The sequence below is a fragment of the Danio rerio genome, chromosome 4 (assembly GCF_049306965.1).
Source record: "Danio rerio strain Tuebingen ecotype United States chromosome 4, GRCz12tu, whole genome shotgun sequence".
Lineage (NCBI taxonomy): Eukaryota > Metazoa > Chordata > Actinopteri > Cypriniformes > Danionidae > Danio > Danio rerio.
The window spans coordinates 4390765-4412338 of record NC_133179.1 but is presented as its reverse complement, the minus strand read 5'-3'; the positions used below and the strand labels follow the sequence as shown (position 1 = coordinate 4412338).

At 35.9% G+C, this 21574-nt stretch overlaps 1 protein-coding gene across 1 annotated transcript in view; it reads right to left on the bottom strand.

The window, feature by feature from the left end:
* Positions 1–17968, bottom strand: part of waslb (WASP like actin nucleation promoting factor b) — a 75581-nt gene extending 57613 nt beyond the window's left edge. The window contains exons 1-2 of the mRNA XM_073945809.1: positions 17911–17968; positions 12792–12891 (exon numbers count right to left, since the gene is read on the bottom strand). The gene's annotated coding sequence lies outside the window, so the exon portion shown is untranslated. The remainder of the gene's footprint in view (positions 1–12791; positions 12892–17910) is intronic.
* Between the last annotated feature and the right edge of the window lie 3606 nt (positions 17969–21574).

The window sequence follows — 21574 nt, the reverse complement described above, 5'->3', positions numbered from 1 at the left end:
CAAATCTGTCATTAAATATATGACATTTAGCACATATACTACATTTTATGGAAGGTGAAATTCGCATACGTTTTTTGTAGAAAGTCTGGAATGGTTGCCACTGCAACGTGTCACGAATGTAAAGAATAATGTCAACACATTTCGGGAGGAGCATTCATTCCATTATTCAATCAGCTCAAGACCAAACCCTTATAAATAGTCAAACACGTCATACCTTTGTTTTCTCTTGACTTCAGCATCCCTCCACCACCCCAACTCCACTGTATTAAACACGATACCTATTTAAACCTGAGGGGGGAGCGTTCTGGAGCCGGGCTAGACACTGTGCCCGCACCCTGTGTCTCTCTATCCTGATAAGCGGAGTTAGGGTGTCTTCCCGAGCTCAGAGCCCCGGACAGCACGCCAAATATGCATATTCTATGCAGTCAAATATTTGTGAGTGTGAACTCGTGAAATATACTATTAAAACATCTGTTTATCTGCAGAATTTGTGCAGGAAAATAAAAACTACATGACCCATAAGGCTGTACACACAATTCCTCCAATCAGAGAGCTGTAGTAAAGTGCTCCAGGAAACACTATATTTAGCCAACCCAGGTTCATTATAGATATGTACCCCTATATACATTTTTGGAGATTGCGAAATACATCCCTTGAGGTACTCTTTTTGCAGTTTTTGTTTTTGCAAATCCACCGGAGGGCGCTGTGTACACTTTTTCAGATCTTAAATTTCTCTTGCGAGTGCCATTCGCACCTGCTGTTCTCACGTAGATCCACCAGAGGCCGCTGTCGACTGACTGACTGATTGATCGACTGATCCCCCACCCATCCCTTTCCCTGAACCAAACAGATTCCAGTTTTCAATAGCACCAATTGACCCGCCCACCCACTTCCCTAAACCCAACTGACAGTTTTAAAAAGCAATCCAGAAAAAGAAAAGCTCTCGTCTGATTTTTACCATGTTTTCAGACTTTACCACATTTTCACCCTGTTATTTACTTGCTTATTTTATGTTTTGCCTTTTGTTTTTGTTTTACATGCTTTTTGGAATCATTCTTCGCCGGACTCGAACCTTGTCATTGTGGTCAACTCCTCTCTGCATCTCAAGTTCACTGACATACATGGTGAGCTACTGGGCAAACTGTTAACAGCGGAAAAGCTGTTCACATGGAGGTAAGCATTCAGCTGGTAGCGGGAAAAAAAACAGAAGCCGTCAGCATCGTCAAACCGCCCTGTAGCGTTCATTTTAAAGATGAAATACAGCAATATGGCTACATAATTCGTGCTCTCTAGAAATCTATACGGGGGTACGTATTCAACAAAGATTGTTGATCTTTTTGTTTTTTGTTTTTGTGCGCACTGTTCTGCGTCCTGATTAGCTATAGATCATTGTCACTAAATCTCCTCCATGCCTTGTGTCCTGTACAGTACAGAATGCGTTCAGCTTGCCAAATTTACCGAAATCTTCGATCGCTCGCAGTGTGACTCTGAAGTGCTGTACTGTGTGTTTTCTCCCCACAATGTCGACGAAACATTCTGCACCCACAACAGCACCCAAAAGGCAGAGGAAGATGCTAACCATCGCACAAAAAGTTGGACTTCTGAACATACTAAAGGAAGGTAGACGTTACGTGAGTGGTTAAACAAGCGAGAAAAGTGTGAAAATGCCTGAGAAAATAAAAAGTTTTACATCCTTAAAACATCTAGAATAAATGTAAAAAATAAAGCAGACTTCACCTATTGCTATCTTTAGACGGTATCTCCAGCGATTAACAAGGAACCACTGTATCTTTGAACACATACTTAAACAATCTTTAAATAATCTATAACTTTAATAGAGATTGTTCTTGTGAAATTTTATTTAAATAACCAATACATGTTTTAATAACCAATTTTTACATTTGTCTTTGCAATAACCTCTTTCACACAGTGATACCGGTAAATATCTGGAAAATTTCCGGAACGACTTAATCGGTAAATTCAAAAAAAGCGCTGTTCACATAGGCGAGGACGTTACGGAATTTTTCTGGAAAAGAGCATTCACACATCCATTCCAAAATACCACTAAATTCTGACATCATTAACCAGAAATGACCTCTAAACGGCTGCGCTTGTATTTGTAAACATTTGACTACATCACAAACTCTGTGGATGGATTAGTATTGTGAACAACTCCGATGAAAACATATAGAGAAACACTTTGCATGTCTAGATGTACATGATATGTGTGTGTGTTGGTGCTCATGGGCTGTTTCATGGGCACACGCAAAGCTTGAAGGTAAACAAACAACGGCTTATCATAAGCATCTTATCGATAATGAATTACACGGTTGGCGTTAAGATAAACATATAAACTTTATCTGACTAATTTCTAGCAGCTAAATGTGTCTGGAAAAATATTCAAAGACTCTTATCCTCATAAACCGCACGGACGTGAATGCGTCTGACTGTTCTGATTGGCTAAAGCAGGCGTCTCACGTCAGCACGTTCTAGACGTGCACACGCTCTTTCCGGCAATCTTTCTTCTGCGTTCACACAGCGCAGCATTCCGGCAAATTACCGGTAATGTTACAACTTCTCTTTGCAGAAAATAGCCAGAACGAATTTACCGGTATTTTCAAAAAGGGCCTGTTTACACATACACACCTTTCCGGAAAATTGCCAGTAAAGGTCTGTATGTGTGAAAGGGACTAATGATGACAGTACATAATGTCTGACTATTTTGCGAGAGACTAGTGTTTAGCTTAAAGTGCGATTTACAGGCTTAACTGGGATTATTAGGTTTACAAGCTGACTTAATTAGGCAAGTCATTGGACTATTGTGGTTTATTCAGTAGCCAATGGAAATAAAAATTCTTAAAGGTTTTCTTTTTTCAATGTATATGACTGATGCTTTCATATATACTGTATTTTCATTGAAAAACATGAAGTCACTCTCTACAGGACTTATAATAAACGTAATTTCAGATGCCATTTCCTCCAATTTGCTGCTCTTATTGCTCTGTGTGTCTCTGTGCATCTGGTTTAGTGTCAGAGGGGCGTGGTGGGTCATGACTGGGAGGAAAAAAAGCACAGTCCCATGAGGGGCTTCACTCTTGTTTACAGTTTCTGGCCTTTATTAGGTATTCCCTTCACTTCTGGCCTCTCTGGGTTTCTCCATACCGAGCCTTGCATGCGTAATGAGCTTTTAAACGATCCCGGTCAAAATTTCCACAGTGCTCGTGCCGATCTAGACAGCCAAGAGTGAGTGGATTGAAGCAGAATAAATCCGCAGGAAATATATTACTATTACGCTCCGCAGTCCCATTCACAAGAGCGATTGCCTGAGACTATCTTTATCTCCCATCTGTAATTCATATCTCTGAGGTTACATTATAAGGCCGTTAAAAGCGGCGCAAGGTCGTCCCTATGGAGACCGGGACTTCATTTGCAATCTGTCTCAGGCACATTGTTCGCATTTTGGTCGGTTTTGCACGTTCGCAGATGAGACTGGATTATTTTCAGCATTAGATCTGTGTTTTTCAGCAGAAAGAAAGCCAGATGCTGGAGGTCTGCACGTCCTCGGCATGTCCTTGTGTCTCACATTGGATGCCGAGTGTCCTGACATTTTATCCTACTCGTCAGATAATGCTACCGGCACTGTATTTGAATGGTTTTAAGGTTGTGATAGAAATTTGCAAGTTTTTTGGCTCATCATTGAATATTTATTTCTGTAAGTATATATTTATCCAGTTTTTATATGAATTTTAGTAATATTATTGACTAGTATGCAAATGTTTACATGATCCATTTACAATACAGTTTATAAAGTATCATGTTCTGTCTTTTACTATATATATTAAATGAGAGACTTGCTTTGTTTACCAACCAAGTGGTTCTAATTGGATTTGCAAACCTTAAAGTGCGCTTGAAATCAAAATTTACAATGTTTACTAGCTCACAATGTTATTCTTAAGGTGAATAATTAATCATTCCAAGTTAATCCACTGCAAAATATAGTTTGTTTTGAATAGATTCAAGCTTAATCTCATTTTAAATAAAACAGATGTCAGATTCAAGCTGAAGGGAAACACATTCATAAAGTTAAATTAAAAGCGTGCCTTTGTTTATGAAAACAATAAAACAATTAATGTATATGTATATATAATACATGAAATATGTATTTTTCAGTCAAAATCAAAGCTAAATATATAAACAAAGTATATTCCAAATTTCAAGCTGATATCCAAAAAATGAGCTTTCAGTAAGATTTTGTTTGGCTGCAGTACCAGGCATGACTATCGGATGACCTCCAGTTTCCATTGGTGAACATACAAGGGCGCCCCCTACGTTTTTAGGAATATGAGCTGTACTTTTTCCATACTTTTTACAATATTTGTGTAGTAAACATGACATACTAAACTAGTATGGGCGAGTTGGTGTTTTTTTAGATGAATTTAGCCTCTTAAAACATTGAAACAAATGGATTGCTGTAGCAAAGTAATGCTTTAAAACTCTGATGAGTATGCTTGTTGCGAAATAATAATAATAATAATAAAAAAGTCACTCATTAATATCAATCAAATTTATGAAAACTAGATATAGAAACAAGACATTTTAAGCTTTCAAATGATATATACAACATTATGTCTTACATATGCCTGACATGCAAATGTGTATATGATTTATTTACAATATAGTTTGTAAAGTAATATGTTCTGTGTTCTAGTAGATATATTATATGAGCGACTTGCTTCGTTTACCAAATGAGTGGTTTTAATTGGATTTGCAAACCTTAAAGTCTGCTTAAATTTAAATTTACAATGTTAACTAGCTAACAATGTTATTCTTAAGGTGAATAATTAATGATTCCAAGTTAATCCACTGCAAAAAATAGTTTGTTTTGCACAGATTTAAGCTCAGTCTCATTTTAAAGAAGACAGATGTCAGATTGAAAACGTTCAAAAAAGTCAAATTAAAATGATCTGCATTCATGTTCATGAAAATAACAAAGCAATGAATGTATATGTTAATATAATACATGAAATATGTACCTTTCAATACATGTTTTAACCTAAAATTCACAGAAAATTAAAGCTACACACATGAACAAATTATACTTCAAATTTCAAGCTGATATCTCAAAATAAGAGTTTTCAGTAAGATTTTGTTTTTGCCGCAGTAACAGACATGACTATCGGATGACCTTCAGTGTCCATTGGTGAACATATAAGAGCGCCCCCTATGTTTTGAGGAATATAAACTGTACTTTTTCACACTTTTGACAATATTTGTGAAGTAGACATGAAATTCTAAAGTAGTATGGGCAGTTTGGTGGTATTCGAATTGAATTTAGCCTCTAAAAAACATCTAAACTAATGGATTGCTGTAGCAAAGTAATGCTTTACAACTCTGATGAGTATCCTTGTAGCAAATTAATTAAAAAACTGTTGCTCAGTAATATCAATCAAAACCAGATATAGAAACTAGACATTGTAAGCTTTCAAATTATATATAGTTTGTCATGATTGCTTTATGTTTAGACTAGAACATTATGGCTTATAAATGTAATTGCAAATTGTCCCACAGGTTGTAGGGTGACAATAAGGCTGCGTACAAAACCGCCTACTACACTGTACTTGAATTTAAACATACTACTCGGCCGTTATAAAAGTACATTTTATACAGTATGAATGTGAGCAGTATGAATGGAATTCGGACATACTACTTCCGCCACTTCGTGATGCGTAAGTTACGTCACTTCACTCCTATTCAGGAATTCTCTTGCGGGGCATTATGGGAGAGTGCAGCTTGCACAGGATGCGCACTTCAGAATCTCGCCGGAAGTAGTAAGTCATCCGGGTACTTCTCGCATATTGATTTTTAAATTCTATGAATTCTGACATGCTACTCAGCTTGCATACTGATTTTAGCATACTATATAGTATGAAAGTATGTGCTTTCGGACGCAGCCTAAATGTTTTTCATCTGTTACTCTTAGAACCAAAGCAAAAAAAAAAAAGGTAAAATATTCATTCAGAAGTGGACATTTCCAATGATATATAGTTTGTCATGATTTGATTAGAAATTAATTGCTTAAAAGGAATGTAAATTTAAGGGTTTCGGTGGTGGGACAGTGACAGTTTATAGATTAACTAAAAGTTAAAACGTTGCTATTTTTTATTTAATCATATAAGATTTTAGTTACTACCAAAATCATTACGCATAAATCTACACAACTTTTACTGGCCTTGGGTTGGGGTTAAGAATTTAGGTAGGCTAGGGTCATATTACAGCCTCATATACTGTAACACCACAATCAAAATGTTCGCTGGTAGCACAATCTGATGAGTATTTTGCCTACTTATTGAATATGCGGTAGCAAAGTCTAACAGGGTAGGATCAGCTCACGTAAGTTGTCTAACTGCGTCATCAGCCTCCCTGAACATGCTTTATCCAGCAAAACACACCCTTGCGATTTCATCCTCTTCTAATAAATGTTGAGATTGCCCTTTGTGACGAACACATAACCGTAGTTCCTTTTTTAATGAGCTCCCATGGCAACCTGGGCATGAGGAGGAAACTGGGCTGAAGGTTTGAACTGGGGGTAACGATGCATGTCGGGTTGAAAGGCTAAAGGATGCGTTTCATGTGACGGCTGCTGAGCGAGAAAAAAACATCCTGCCAGATTCACAAAACGGGGATGCTTGCTAATGGAGGAGGAATACAGGAGAAACCGTCAAAGACTGTAACTGGAAATAGAGCAAGAGAAAGGAGTTATGCAAAATTCAGCACTATAATGAGAGGGCTGCTACTGTAAAACTCAAAGGAGCAGAGTTTTGTTCAGCACAGATGCATAAGAGACTGTTCACACAGAGCACGATGACTATAAATATAATAATAAAGACAATGTTTTAAAGATAGTTCTGAATGTTAAACCACAGCAAAGTTCAGACCAAAACTATGATCATCAATATGTAGAGATTGCCCAAGACCTTTCTATTTAAACAGATTGTGACTGGCTGTCAATGTTTTATTGATTATTAGCTGGAATAAATAGTAGTGAAAGTGATCCCAACAATATTTTTTCTCTACATCTTCATTGTTATAGTTAATAATAATAATAATAATAATAATAATAATATGGCAGCACAGTGGTTAGCACCATGGCCTCACAGCAAGAAGCTTGCAGGTTTGAGTCCCAGCTGGGCCAGTTGCTCTTTCTGTGTGGAGTTTGCATGTTCTCCCAACGTTGGCGTGGTTTTCCTCCATGTGCTCCGGGTTCCCCACAGTCCAAAGACATGCGCTATAGGTGACTTGAATAATCTAAATTGGCAGCAGTGTATGTGCTTGAAGGAGTGTGTATAGATGTTTCCCAGTACTGGCAAGAAACTAAACCAGACACAGGTGAGCATAATCAATGAAACAATGAGTTGCCATGAAAACCTGTAAGTACCAAAAGTTCAAAGAACAGAAACCAAAAGTGACTGAGCATTACCAACAAGACCAAGGAGCTCATTGTGGACGGGAAGGGACGAACAGGTTTACATGATCCCATCCACATCAATGGGATGGCCGTTAAGCTTGTCCCATCCTTCAAGTTCCTGGGGACCCACATCTCCAAGGACCTTTCCTAGACCACCAACACCTCCAGCCTGGTCAAGAAGGCTCACCAGCGCCTATTTTTCTTAAGGCAACTTAAGAAGAACCAGCTTTCATCAGCCGTCTTGGTGAACTTCTACCGCTGCACAACTGAAAGAATCCTGCGTCACAGTCTGGTATGGAAGCTGCTCTGTTGCTGAGAGTAAGGCGCTGCAGCGGGTGGTGAAAACTGCCCAACGCATCTCAGGGACCACACTACAGCCATTGAGGACATCCAGAAGAAACACTGTCTGCGCCGAGCACACAGTATTCTTAAGGACTCCTCTCACCCTGCTCACAAACTGTTTTCTCTCTTGCCTTCCGGCAGGCGCTTCAGGCTCCCTCGGACAAAACCCAGCAGACAGAGGAACAGCTTTTTCCCCAGAGCTGTCTCCCCTCTGAACTCTGCCCCTTACGGACTCTTTTGCTCCCCGAAAACACCCCCAACTCTCCTCTAACTTATAATCCTCACAATCACAGCACTGTTTAACATTTGCACATTTATAAATTGCACATTTTCATTGCACTGATTTACTTATTTGGACTGTACATACCCTCACTGCACATGGACATTTGTAATTATGTACACACCCACTGTGCATATACATTTGTAATGATGTTTATCAATCTGCACGCTTCTGAGTATTAATAGCAACCTGTACATATATGCATTTATTGTAAATCTCTATTCATAGCTAATACAACCAGTGTATAATGTTTATAGTACATGCATCTGCAAATATCACCATAGTTTTTCTATAACTTATACCTGTATCTTGCACTTGCTGCTATTGCACTGCTGGTTAGACCTGAAGTGCATTTCGTTGCCTTGTACTTGTACATGTGTAACGACAATAAAGTTGAATCTAATCTAATCTAATCTAATTATGAGCAATTAGTTTCAATATACTACTTAAGATTACCTAAACAGTGCCAAACAACCATAATCTCAAGTCTCTGATATTATAAACTCAAAGTCCTTGTTCAAGTATATGGGGTTATTTTAATTGTTCTATATTAAATAAGTCATAATAATAAATACGGTTGCTTTAAAATGAGTAAGCTCTCAATCATATATCTCTCCCTTATAACCTGAGCAGTACAATACTGTGAGGTTTTTCTTTTGGTGTTTCCTCCAACCTGAATGCCTGTTAACTCTGGGGAATATGTAATAGGATAAGGACACTTTAACTAGCTGAGGATTTACGTTACTATCAATGGTTAGTGTTGGTTTACATAGAGAGGTCACAGGGGCAGGATGTGATGTCGTCAGAAACTGGATTATCAGCAGGATATGGCCACTCAGTGATAACTGAGAGGGTTTTCATTGTGCTTTAAAATGGTTGTCTACACAGAAACATAAGCAGGATTATTATAGGTTATTAAAAAAAATAGTTATTTGAAATAAACAAACCTAAAGTTCAAATAAAATAAAAAAACTGGTAACATTTTATTTCTTCATTTTTAGTAAAGTAAGTAAAGTAAAGAACTTTTATTGTCATTGTAGTTGTACAACGAAATTTGTTTGGTAACTCACAGAGACCAGCAGCAACATAAAAAGAGAGAAAAACAAACAATAGACATAATACTAAAATACAAGAGGCAAGATAAAGTATACTAAATGTAATAAGTCACATAAAAACCAACAATAGACATAATACTAAAAATATAAGATGTAAGATAAAATATACTAAATGTAATAAGTCACAGTATTTACATTATGGCAAATGAGTGCAAATGAGTGCAAACATGAATATCCATAATCCAAAATATTTTATTTAATTTAGTTACATTTATTTTACTAAAATATCTAAAATTAAAAGAGAAATAAATGTAACAAAAAAGAAAAATGTACATTTAAAAAATCCTATAAAATAACAATAAAAATAAATATAATAAACCGAAAAATTAACTGTATTATTGTTTTATGATTAAAACGCAAATGTAAATAAACCATAGAAAAAGCTAATCCACTAGGGGTGCCAAAATGAATTGATTCTTTGTTGCACCACTATGAAAATGTGAACAATTCAGTTCAGTAATAATCATAACTGGCTATTATCTACTGATTTATCTATCAATTATCTACGTTATTTATCACATATGCGTTATATATGGCGGTAGCTTACTATGGTGAGGGAGGAGTTAAATAAAACACTCTAACTACTTGAAAAGCAGATAACTGTGCTCAAACTGTGACTCTCTTTGGCTCCTTTGACCTGCTGCGGTTTTTGTGAAGTAACATTTTATCTCCTCTCTCGGCTGTTACAACAATAACATTACTTGTGGATCCAGACAGGAGCTTTTAAAATGCATAAGTTTTGGTACGGTTACGCCATCCGTCCACACTATGCCAGAGTTTTTGAGCGCCGGTCACGTGATTTGAGCAAATGGTCACGTGATATACGATTTTGGTGGCGTAGTGTGGACGGAGATATGTTCAGAAACGCTAGGTGAAATGCTAGTGTGGACGCGGATCGTTTTTGATCTAAAACGCCGTTTTCAAACTAAAACGCATTAGTGTAAACGGGGCCTATAATGCATCAGCTGATCGCCGCGGCCATTTAACTTCAATGAAAATCAGGATGGCAAGGAACTAAAACAGAAACAGGTGAACATAGTCAATGACTTGCCATGAAAACAGGAATGAAAACATGGAAGTACAAAGAACAGAAACCAAAAGTGACTAAGCATTATGAGCAATCCGTTACTATAGATTAACTAAGATTAATAGTGCCAAACAACCATAATCTCAAGTCTCTGATATTCTAGACCAGGGTCACCAATCTCGGTCCTGGAGGGCCGGTGTCCCTGCAGGGTTCAGCTCCAACTTGCCTCAACACACCTGCCTGGACGTTTCAAGTATACCTAGCAAGACAATGATTGTTCAAGTGTGTTTGATTAAAACAAAAAATAAATTAAAAACATAAACAAAAGCTGTAATAGTTACTAAAATAAAACTGCATAAATAACATAGTGCATTCTGGGACACGCAAGGTCTGCATACTGACAAATTGGCTTTCCTAAGAAAGGATTTACGTATTCATTGTTAAACCCCATCAGCAAAACATGCTGACATTTCAGAATCCGTTAAATAAAGCGAACAGAGGCATGAATATTCAAATCAGAAGGGAGTGGCCATGCTGAGTTCAAACACACTGACCATAATGTGGAGAGGACGGAGGTTTAGCTAAACGAAGGTCATGTATTGTTGCCATGGTTGATTGTTGGTTTGCTCACCCTGGAGAATTCAATTATTATTCACAGCGTTACTCGGAATAAATGCAAAAATCTGAAGGGCTGCTTTTTTTTTTCAGGCACGTTTGGTCGAAATGCCAGAAGAATGTCAAACTAATGTCAGCAATTAGACCAGATTCACAATTTGCATCGAGCTTAGTCAGCCGCCACATCCATCAGAAGAGGAAAACTATTCTGGAGAAGCCATTAGCCTTGTTATGGAGTCAGAGAACTTGTTTTTGCGCCGGCGTTTCTCTTTATTAATTAATATTAATTGTTCTAGCGAGATAGCGAGTTGATTTAGCATTTTAAGATAAGGCTGTGGTGACAGAGGGAACGAGCACTCATCAGCTCTCCAAATCTAATTACTGATGTCTGCTCCACTAGAGACCCACAACTGCACACATGCAGGCAAATCAATTGCGTTTTTAATCACTGGCCTCCCAGCACAGGATTAAAGCTGGAGGTGTGCAGATGCTTTGAAAATGTTGCTATGTGGTTGCTAGGGTGTACACAGATGTTTTAGAATGTTGCTTTGTGGTCGCTAGGATGTTTAGGAATGTTTCCGCTATGTGGTTGCTTGGACATTTACAGATGCTTTAGAATGTTGCTGTATGTGGTTGCTAGGATGTTTAAGAATGTTGTTATGTGGTTGCTAGGGTGTACACAGATGTTTTAGAATGTTGCTTTGTGGTCACTAGGATGTTTAAGAATGTTTCCGTTATGTGGTTGCTCGGGCATTCACATATGTCTTAGAATGTTGCTGTATGTGGTTGCTAGTATGTTTAAAAATGTTGTTATGTGGTTGCTAGGGTGTTCATATGTGTTGTGGATTGGTGCTTTTGGTTGCTAGGATGTTTAAGAATGTTGTTATGTGGTTGCTAGGGTGTTCACATATGTTTTGGAATGCTGCTATATGTGGTTGCTAGGATGTTTCAGAATGTTTCTGCTATGCGGTTGCTAGGGTGTTCACTTATGTTTTAGAATGTTGCTGTACGTGGTTGCTAAGGTGTTCACATAGGTTTTTAGAATGTTGCTGTATGTGGTTGCTAGGATGTTTAAGAATGTTTCTATGTGGTTGCTAGGATGTTTAATAATGTTATTATGTGGTAGCTAGGGTGTTCACATATGCTTTAGAATGTTGCTGTATGTGGTTGCTAGGGTGTTTAACAATTATGCTAAGTTGTTGTTGTATGTGGTTGCTAGGGTGTTTAAAAAGTGTTATTATGTGGTTGCTAGGGTGATCTCAGATGTTTTAGATTGTTGCTGTATGTGGTTGATAGGGTGTCTAAGAATGTTTCTATGTGGTTGCTAGGATGTTTAGGAATGTTGCTATGTGGTTGCTAGGATGATCACATATGTTTTAGAATGTTGCTGTATGTGGTTGCTAGTATGTTTAAAAATGTTGTTATATGGTTGCTAGGGTGTTCACATATGTTTTAGAATGTTGCTGTATGCAGTTGCTAGGATGTTTAAAAACGTTGCAATGTGGTTGCTAGGATGTGTGATAATGTTGCTACAGTATGTGTTTGCTGTATGTGGTTGTTAGGGTGGTTAATAATATTTATTTGGATGCTAGGATGTTTAAGAATGTTGTTAAGTGGTTGCTAGGGATGTTGCTATGTGGTAGCTGTATGTGGTTGATAAGATGTTTAAGAATGTTTCTATGTGGTTGCTAGGTTGTTTAAGAACGTTGCTACGTGGTTGCTAGTGTGATCACAGATGTTTTTAGAATGGTGCTGTATGTGGTTGCTAGGGTGTTTGATGATGTTGCTGTGTGGTTGCTGTATGTGGTTGCTAGGGTGTGCTGATTGGTTGAGGCTTGCTGCCTGATTAAAAGAGTATCTCTGATATTCTTGTCAACATAAATGGATTGATTCACTCTTAAAAATGCAAGATGAGGGAATGAAAATGTTTGTGAGATGCTTCTTAACTCTCAATTCCTGATCCTCTGAGATTGATGTGTCGAATCACTGAAGCGTGAGGCATCTTCCTCCATCTCCAAATCCCAGATCTCTCTTCCCGATTGATTGACTGCAGAAGGACAAACATCACTCGTCACCTGCCTAGAATCAAAACTGCCTTCATGTTAAACCATTAAAATACGAGAATCACTGTCAGACCCACAAAAAAAAAATCAAATATTAAAGCCCTCCACTGCGATACAAACACAAAACATTCGTCAAGTGAATCAAAAAAGCTCTTCAGATATTGTGACCATACTGTATGCGAAATCATATTCACGGATGGATGGCTTAGCTGGAGATCAGACGGTTGCCAGAGAAAGTTCTGCTCTAACAAGTGCATTACCATGTGTGTGTGTGTGTGTGTGTGTGCATGGCTGAGCAGAGAATGCTGGGTAATGTCGCAGCTTGGGAGGCTCCCCTGCGTCGAGGTCACTGGGCCGAAGTGAATCAGAACAGTCCAATTAGGATTTGCATATTAAAAGATTTACACCTCCGAAAGGGAGGCTCCTCTCCACAGGTTTTAAAACACAATCTGAACATGAACAAGAGCTTATGCACAGAATTATTATCCTGATGCTAAAACTACTGCCTTTGTGTTTGAAAGAGTATTTATAAATGAATCTCAGAAGATGCAGAGTCATGTTCACACAGTTAACTAACTGATTTAAAACATAGTTTTAATCTTAATCGTATTTATTTATTTTTATTTTTAATTAAAATGTTTGATATACATTTTTTAGGGCATACCTAGATATGTTGTTTTGCGTATAACCATATATATATATATACATCAGTTCTATTGAATCTGATTGGCTGATAGCCATGCGATATTCTGCAATATTAGCACTGTACCTCCTCTTCACCCTTATATACATATATATATGGTGGGGGGTGTGCATTGGCATAAGGCAGCAGACCGGGTGCCTTAGTGCCCCACCATTGCTAATATACAGCCATAGCACACTGCTACTCATGTGATATTGCGTTTATACAACAGTTCGACGGCACAATCTTGTACATAAAAAAGAAAATCAAACACAGAGAGTTTAAAACCGTTTTCTATTAGGAACTACTTTCTTCCGCCATTCATTCACATCTGCAGCTGGCGTCAGAACAGCAGAAGCGTTACTAATTCACCAGTGTCACTTTATAGCTAGTATTTGAATGATTCTCTATAGCGTAATTTGAAGCAGCGCTTCTGGTGTGTGACCCCCTTAAGGTGATGACAAAACAGCAAATTTTGCCCACATTTTAAGGCTGAACGTGGCATGAAATGTCATCCGTCTAAAGAGATTCCTCACCAGACTGCTGTTGTGTTTGCGATAAGGAGGGACGAGGCTGAATCCAGCTTCTTATTCACAGCTTCTTATTGACTCTATGTATGTTTGTATACAACAAAAATATACAATCTATTTTGTAAATATGAAATTTAATTTATTGATTGGATAAATCACGATTAATTGTTTGACATCACTAATATTATATTATATAATATTATATAATATTATATTATATTTATTATATTATATTATATTATATTATATTATATTATATTATATTATATTATATTTTATTATATTATATTATATTATATTATATTATATTATATTATATTATATTATGTTATATTATATTTATTATATTATATTATATTATATTATATTATATTATATTATATTATATTATATTATATTATATTATATTTATTATATTATATTTATTATATTAAATTATATTTATTATATTATATGATATTATATTATATTATTTTATATTATATTATATTTATTATATTATATTATATTATATTATATTATATTATATTATATTATATTATATTATATTATATTATATCATATTATATTATATTATGTTATATTATATTATATTTATTATATTATATTATATTATATTATATTATATTATATTATATTATATTATATTATATTATATCATATTATATCATATTATATTATATTATATTATATTATATTATATTATATTATATTATATTATATTTATTATATTATATTATATTATATTGTATCATATTATATTATATTATATTATATTATATTATATTATATTATATTATATTATATTATATTATATTATATTTTGTCAAGACTCTTAACTAAATACATAAAGCATTAATCTGCAGACTGACCTTTGCTTGTTCTCTAATGAAATCACCCATGCAAAAAAAAAAAAAAAAGGAAAAAAAGAAAAAAGAAAAGAAAAGCATGGCAGAGTTCCTCTCCATTGATGCCCCCGAGGATACTGGGTAAACTGTGACCCACTGACACACATCTACGCCCTCTGAACATCCATCTGCTTCTGAGGCTCCGCTGGAGACAGTAATGCCACAGTTGCAGCCTCTCCAGATCGCAGCAGGACGAACTGTGTGTGTGTGTGTTTTTCTATATGTGTGTGTGTGTGTGTGAGGATGCATCGCTCAACTAGCTTAATATTTACTCTGCCCGTCTGCATGAATTATTCAGCCTCACACACACACTGTCTGCTTCCATGCTGTCACTGTTCCCCAATGTCACATAGCGGGAGCTGCGAACATTCAGACGCAAATGAAAACAGCTTCCTCTGGCAGACTAGTACTGACTGCTAACTTTAACATGCCTGCGCTCTCTTCACAGCAGGGGGAACATGTGTGCGTCTCTAAATGGGTCATGCAATAGAAAAAACAAGTCTTGAGAGTTTGATGCAGAGATGCTCATTATTTAAAGCCTTAAAGGTGCAATTGCAAAAAAATAGACAGAGAAAAGACTGAAAATGATGACCAAACACTAAATTATGAATAGACTTAAAAGGACAGTTCACTACAAATCAAAACAATTACTCTCTATTTACTCACCCGTAAGTGTTTAGAACGCATTATGAGTTGCTTTCTTCTGATAAACACTAAAGAAGATGTTTTGAAGAATGTTGAAAACCTGTAACCATCGACTTCCACACTAACCTGATTTCACCAAATAGGACATGTTGCTGGATGAACATTTATGTTGATCCTGGAACAACCTGCCAATCAGCCAATCAGAATTAAGGGATTATGTTAAGTTTAGGCTTATGGTAGGTTTTGTACACTTCTACATGATTGTTATCCAACTATTCCCCTCTGATTTGGGAATAATTTACAGTTATGTTTGGGATTAGGGGTAGGGAATAGGTATGGATTACATTTTCGAATAAAAATGATGTTCTAGGATCAACATAGATGTTAATCCAGGATCACATCTTGGTAAAATCATGACGTGCTGTAGAAAAAAAGAAATACTGTGGAAGTCAATGGTTACAGGTTTCCAACACTTTTCAAAAAGCTTTCTTTTGTGTTCAACAGAGGAAAGAATCTTGGTTTGTAACAAGTAAAGTTTGAACAGTAAATAACATAGTAAATTATGTAAGTAAATGGTTCATTTTTGGATATCCTATCCTATGGAGTCAATCTAGGGCCATATATACTAGCAAAAAAAAAAATGTTTTGCAAACAAAAAATAAAGTAATGAGAAAAAATAACTAAATAAATGCAAATCTTCAAAAATCGGTAAGCAAAAACTAATTTTTGAGAAATAAAAATTTATTTTGATAACAAAAATAAAGAACTGCAATGGGAAAATTAAGTTTTGAGAAATAAAAATGAAAATTTTAAACAAAAAAAGAAGTACAAAAAATAATACAGTGCAAAAAAGTGCAAATACAGTGCAAAATAAATAAATAAATAAATAAACCTAAAATATTTGCAATAAAAAACAGATATATATTTATTAAAATAATATTTTAGACATCGAATATCTTTAGAAATAGAAAGATAATACAAATAAATTCAAGTAAATTTCATATATATAAATATATATATTGAAAAAAAAACTAAGAAAATGAAAAATATACAATTTCAACTAAATTTTACACTGTTAACAATTTTGTAGATTACACAGTATTTAACTGTAATATGAACTGTATTTTACTGTTGGTAAGACAGTTATCCAGTATGTTACTGTGTGTTAAAGTTGAATTATGAAAATTACTATATCATTTACAGTAAATATATACATAACTTTCTGTAAATACATATACAGCAAGATAAATGGTGCTGTAAATGTAAATACAGTATTTTTGCTTTAATTTATTTACATATACAAATACATTATATTTTTATATATATATGGATTTTTCCTATCTTTTAAATTTTTGTTTATTTTTTCCCCTAACATATAAATTTGGGGTACTATCATTTTTTAACCATTATCGTATGTTATTTTGCTAGATGAGCTCCAGATTTTGATCTAATGTATATGCACAAACATATTATTACTATAGAAACTATTAGTACTATAGAAAATATAAATCTTAAAATAGAGATTTGTGAGGGGTGTAACATGAATATATTCATCTCTGCAACATGAAAAAAAATGAATTTTTATGCAAAAGTGAAATTTTAAGCAAGTCAAATTAATTTATTTGAACAATAACGTAACTATTAATAACAAAAAAGTATGTAAACGGTTTTTGTACAAGAATCAGCTTAAAAGTAGATTTCGTTGAGCAATATTAACATTATACCTCAAGCACAGTAATGATGTTACTTGTAGTTTCATTGGTTAAACAATCTGTTTCCCCCTTACAAACTCTTGCCAAAAAATTCCTGCAGTAGCAGAAATATTCAAGCCAATTATAAACCAAAATATGAGCCAGAGCTGCTCTCATTATCTTAGATTATCACCGACTATGAATATGCAGTGCCCGGTGCATAAATAATGCAAATATGTGGCTGTGGAGAGAATTGATTGGAACTAATTGATTAATGAGTGGCGCTAATCTTAGAAAATGTGCTGTCAATCAATGGGGTTTTTAACGGCACATTCACAACCGCTGCCAAAACACGATCCCGATCTCTGACCTGCTTTTTTTCCAGACCAACATCAGCACGAAATAACATCTGAAAGAAACCCGGAGTATATCTGAATAGGTGCCAGACATGCGCATGGAGATCATCGTCATATCGGATCAGACTAATAAAAGTAACAGGCTTTATGCCAGATGATGTATGATGGTTTATACACAGACAGACACTCACCTAATTCATGCTCTCTCTGGCTCTCAAACACACACAGACGGCTGCTCTCTCCGCATAACTACAGAGACGGAAAAGGAAAATAGATTTTAGAGCTGAACTAAAGTGGCATGAAGGATATTTGCCACAGAATAAAAGATTAACTGGAGCGCTATCTTCACCCTCTCCTGAAGTTTGTAATGTAATGGGCAGCACAAATGTCTTGATACCTCAGGCTGTTGATGTTGCCATCCACTCTGCAGATCTCTCGCATGCCTCCATACTCAATGTAACCCCAAACCATGATGTCTCCTTCACCAAACGTACTGTAGTTGTTTTGGTATGAATTCAAAGCAAGTCTTCGTACATGAGGCCAAAGACCTCCAGGAATGAGTTTGGGACACCCGTGGTGTAGACAAATGTATATTTGTGTATTCTTTATAAAAACTATTATTAAAACAGCATTGGCACCTTCATATGAATGAATGTCTTAATAACCACTCACAACTACGAAAAAGGAATAAAAAAAAAAACTATTACTACTATAACTTGACTGATTTCTGTGAGAATCTTGGGTTGGTTCAGTAGTCTTGTGCAGTGTGATGATTGAGATACAGTTCAACATTTAATTCATTAGAAAAACCGACCTTCTGACACTTTTCCAAATGATCAACTAGTAGTCAAGATAATATTTGTTGCTCTTACAACTGAGATCGATGACAAGACTTTTGTCAGGTAGTATACAGTAACATACCGCATCACAGGTAAATACGATGTAATTTACAAAAAGCGTTAACAGTGAGCTGGACTTTGAGGAGACTCTGGGACGACTTGTGGCTCCCTCCTCATCCTTCGTTGTGGCGCCCAATGTGAGTTCGCGCATTTTTTTTTTTTGTGTGTGTGTGTGTGTTTGTTTTATTTACATTGGCGACTCCTAGAGGCAGTTGTGTTAAACTGCAAACTACAAACTATCTTTAAGCAATGCCAGCTGTTTGGGACGGGATCATCCGTATGTCTAGCAGGTATAAGATTTCCATACCATGCAGTTGACCGGCCAAACATTAAAGCGCAACTTGCAGCGATCGCCGGTTTTCCCAATGTCCTCGGAGCGATCGACTGCACACACATTGCTATAAAGGCGCCATCTGAAGACGAATTTGCATAGGCTACGTGAATCTGAAACATTTCCATTCAATAAATGTGCAAATATTGTGATGTTCAATTGTGCTTAACATAATACACACACTTATTAATGATTCCTATGTGTCTTCCTCGTGATGAAGAGTAGAAAAAATCTGATATGTATCGGGGGACGCTATGTGACGCTGGATTCAAACCGGGATCATGAATGATAGTGTCAAAACATGTTGCCATGCGCTTTACGAGCCACACCCCTTGCGCTGCTGATGTCCAATGAGGTGTGCCACTTCAGGTGTGCGCTGTTCAGACCCGACTGCGTTAACCACGTCAGCTCTCCTACTCTATGTTTTTTGTTATTAATTCTGGAGGACAAACTTGCAAATAACACCATATTTCTCCGGTATTTCCTCCGATAGGATGACCTCCAAATCACATTCTGTTCAAAGTTTCTCTTCTGGCGTGCTTTTGCCATTGCTTTTTCGCTTGGTTTTGCCAAAGTAGAGTCATTAGCATATTTATTAGGGGGAGGAGGCAGGGAGGAGTTTTGTGCTCGTGCACGTGCGCTCAGTTTCACGCTAGTTTGGTTGTACAAAGAGAATATGTGTGGGAATCGGCGTACGCAGTACGCAGTTTCATACATCTGAAATTTTTTCTGCGTACACACATTTACAGCTTTGTGCGTAAACTGAAAAAAAATATTCAAAGATGATTCCTTGGATTTACTCAATTTATTTACGTTAAGAGGTTGTAAACAATTTATTTGGGCTGAATTTAAACAAACAAATTAAGTTGAACATTACTAAACTTAATTTGTTTGTTTAAATTCAACACAAACAAATTGTTTGCAACAGTTCTGCATGCAACACTTTTTTCAGTGTACGCAATGTTTTGGTATGAATTCAAAGCAAGTCTTCGTACATGAGGCCCCAGACCTCCAGGACTGAGTTTGGGACACCCGTGGTGTAGACAAATGAATATTTGTGTATTCTTTATAAAAACTATTATTAAAACAACATTGGCACCTTCGTATGAATGAATGTCTTAATAACCACTCACAACTACTAAAAAGGAATAAAAAAATGGGAATTAATAAGTAAAATTTGATGTATTTATTAAATAAATGTTTACTTGTGTGACGAATTTAATTGGAAAGACATGACAGTTTTGTATAGTTCAATATTTCACTCATTAATATTTCAAAAATGATCCAAATCATTTATTTTTAACATGTTTCTATGACATAAATACACTGAAAAAAGTGTTGCATGCAGAACTGTTGCAAATAATTTATTTGTGTTGAATTTAAACAAACAAATTAAGTTTAATAATGTACAACTTACTTTATTTGTTTAAATTCAACACAAATAAATTATTTACAACCACTTAACGTAAACAAATTGAGTAAATCCAAGGAATCATCTCTGAATAATTTTTTCAGTGTACTTAAAAATATGTAATACTGTATTTACTTTACATTACAGCAACTATTGATTGATTTATTTAGCTTGAGATTTAACAGAAAAAAACGAATAGTCACAAACAAAAAACCTTTGTATGCAAAAACAAACCTTTACGGTCCATTTACTGCAATCAACATATAATCCGAGTTTTTCTTTGGACATTAGGGTGAAATATGACTCAGACAACAATTTCCACTTAATATAACTGGGGTCTGATGGCCTTGCAGAAAACATTTAGTGGCACACACACACACAACCACACACACACACACACACACACACACATAAAGATGAATCATCTCAGTGGGCGACTACAGCTCATCCTCCCCCATCAAGAGCTCTTGTTTTCCATGTTTATTTATCTTCATTGTCTCTGTATTTCCTGTTTTTTTTCATTCTCTTTTCTCTGTCCTCGTTTAAAACTGGTCATATATTGTTGCACCATGACAACCGCATATTCCCCCTGGTTCACCCGGCAACAAGCATCTCTGCAGGTGATTCTGCTCACAGTCTCTGCTTATTACAGCTGAATCCCCTGAAGTGCCTTGAAACATGTAGCTTTGTTTGATATCAGGGCGGGGCATATTATGTAGCCCCTCCCCATTTAAGAAAACAACCAATAGCATTTTGTTTAGATCACAGTTCTGCCACTAAGAGGGTTTAATTGAAATATCATCAGGCTCATGACATCCACAGTCTATAATAGCACTACTGAGTCTGCCGAACCATTCATTCACTTTAAAGGGGTACAATGTGATCCTGGTTTAGCATCTACTCTATGTTGGGTTACACTTTATTTTGATGGTCCGTTTGCTGAATTTAAGTTACATTGCATCTACATGACTAATTTGTTCTCATTGGATTATGTGTAGACTGTTAGGTTGGGGTTATGGTTAGTGTAAGTTGACTTGCAGAGTTAAATGTCTGTTGAAGGAGCAGTATCAACAGATATTAAGCAGACAGTCTACTAATACTCAAATGGACCATCAAAATAAAGTGTTACCCTATGTTGTTCCTGGAACATCATTTTTGTAATGTTTACCTATTCCCCAACCCTACCAGTAAATTATTCCCAAAATCAGAGCGGA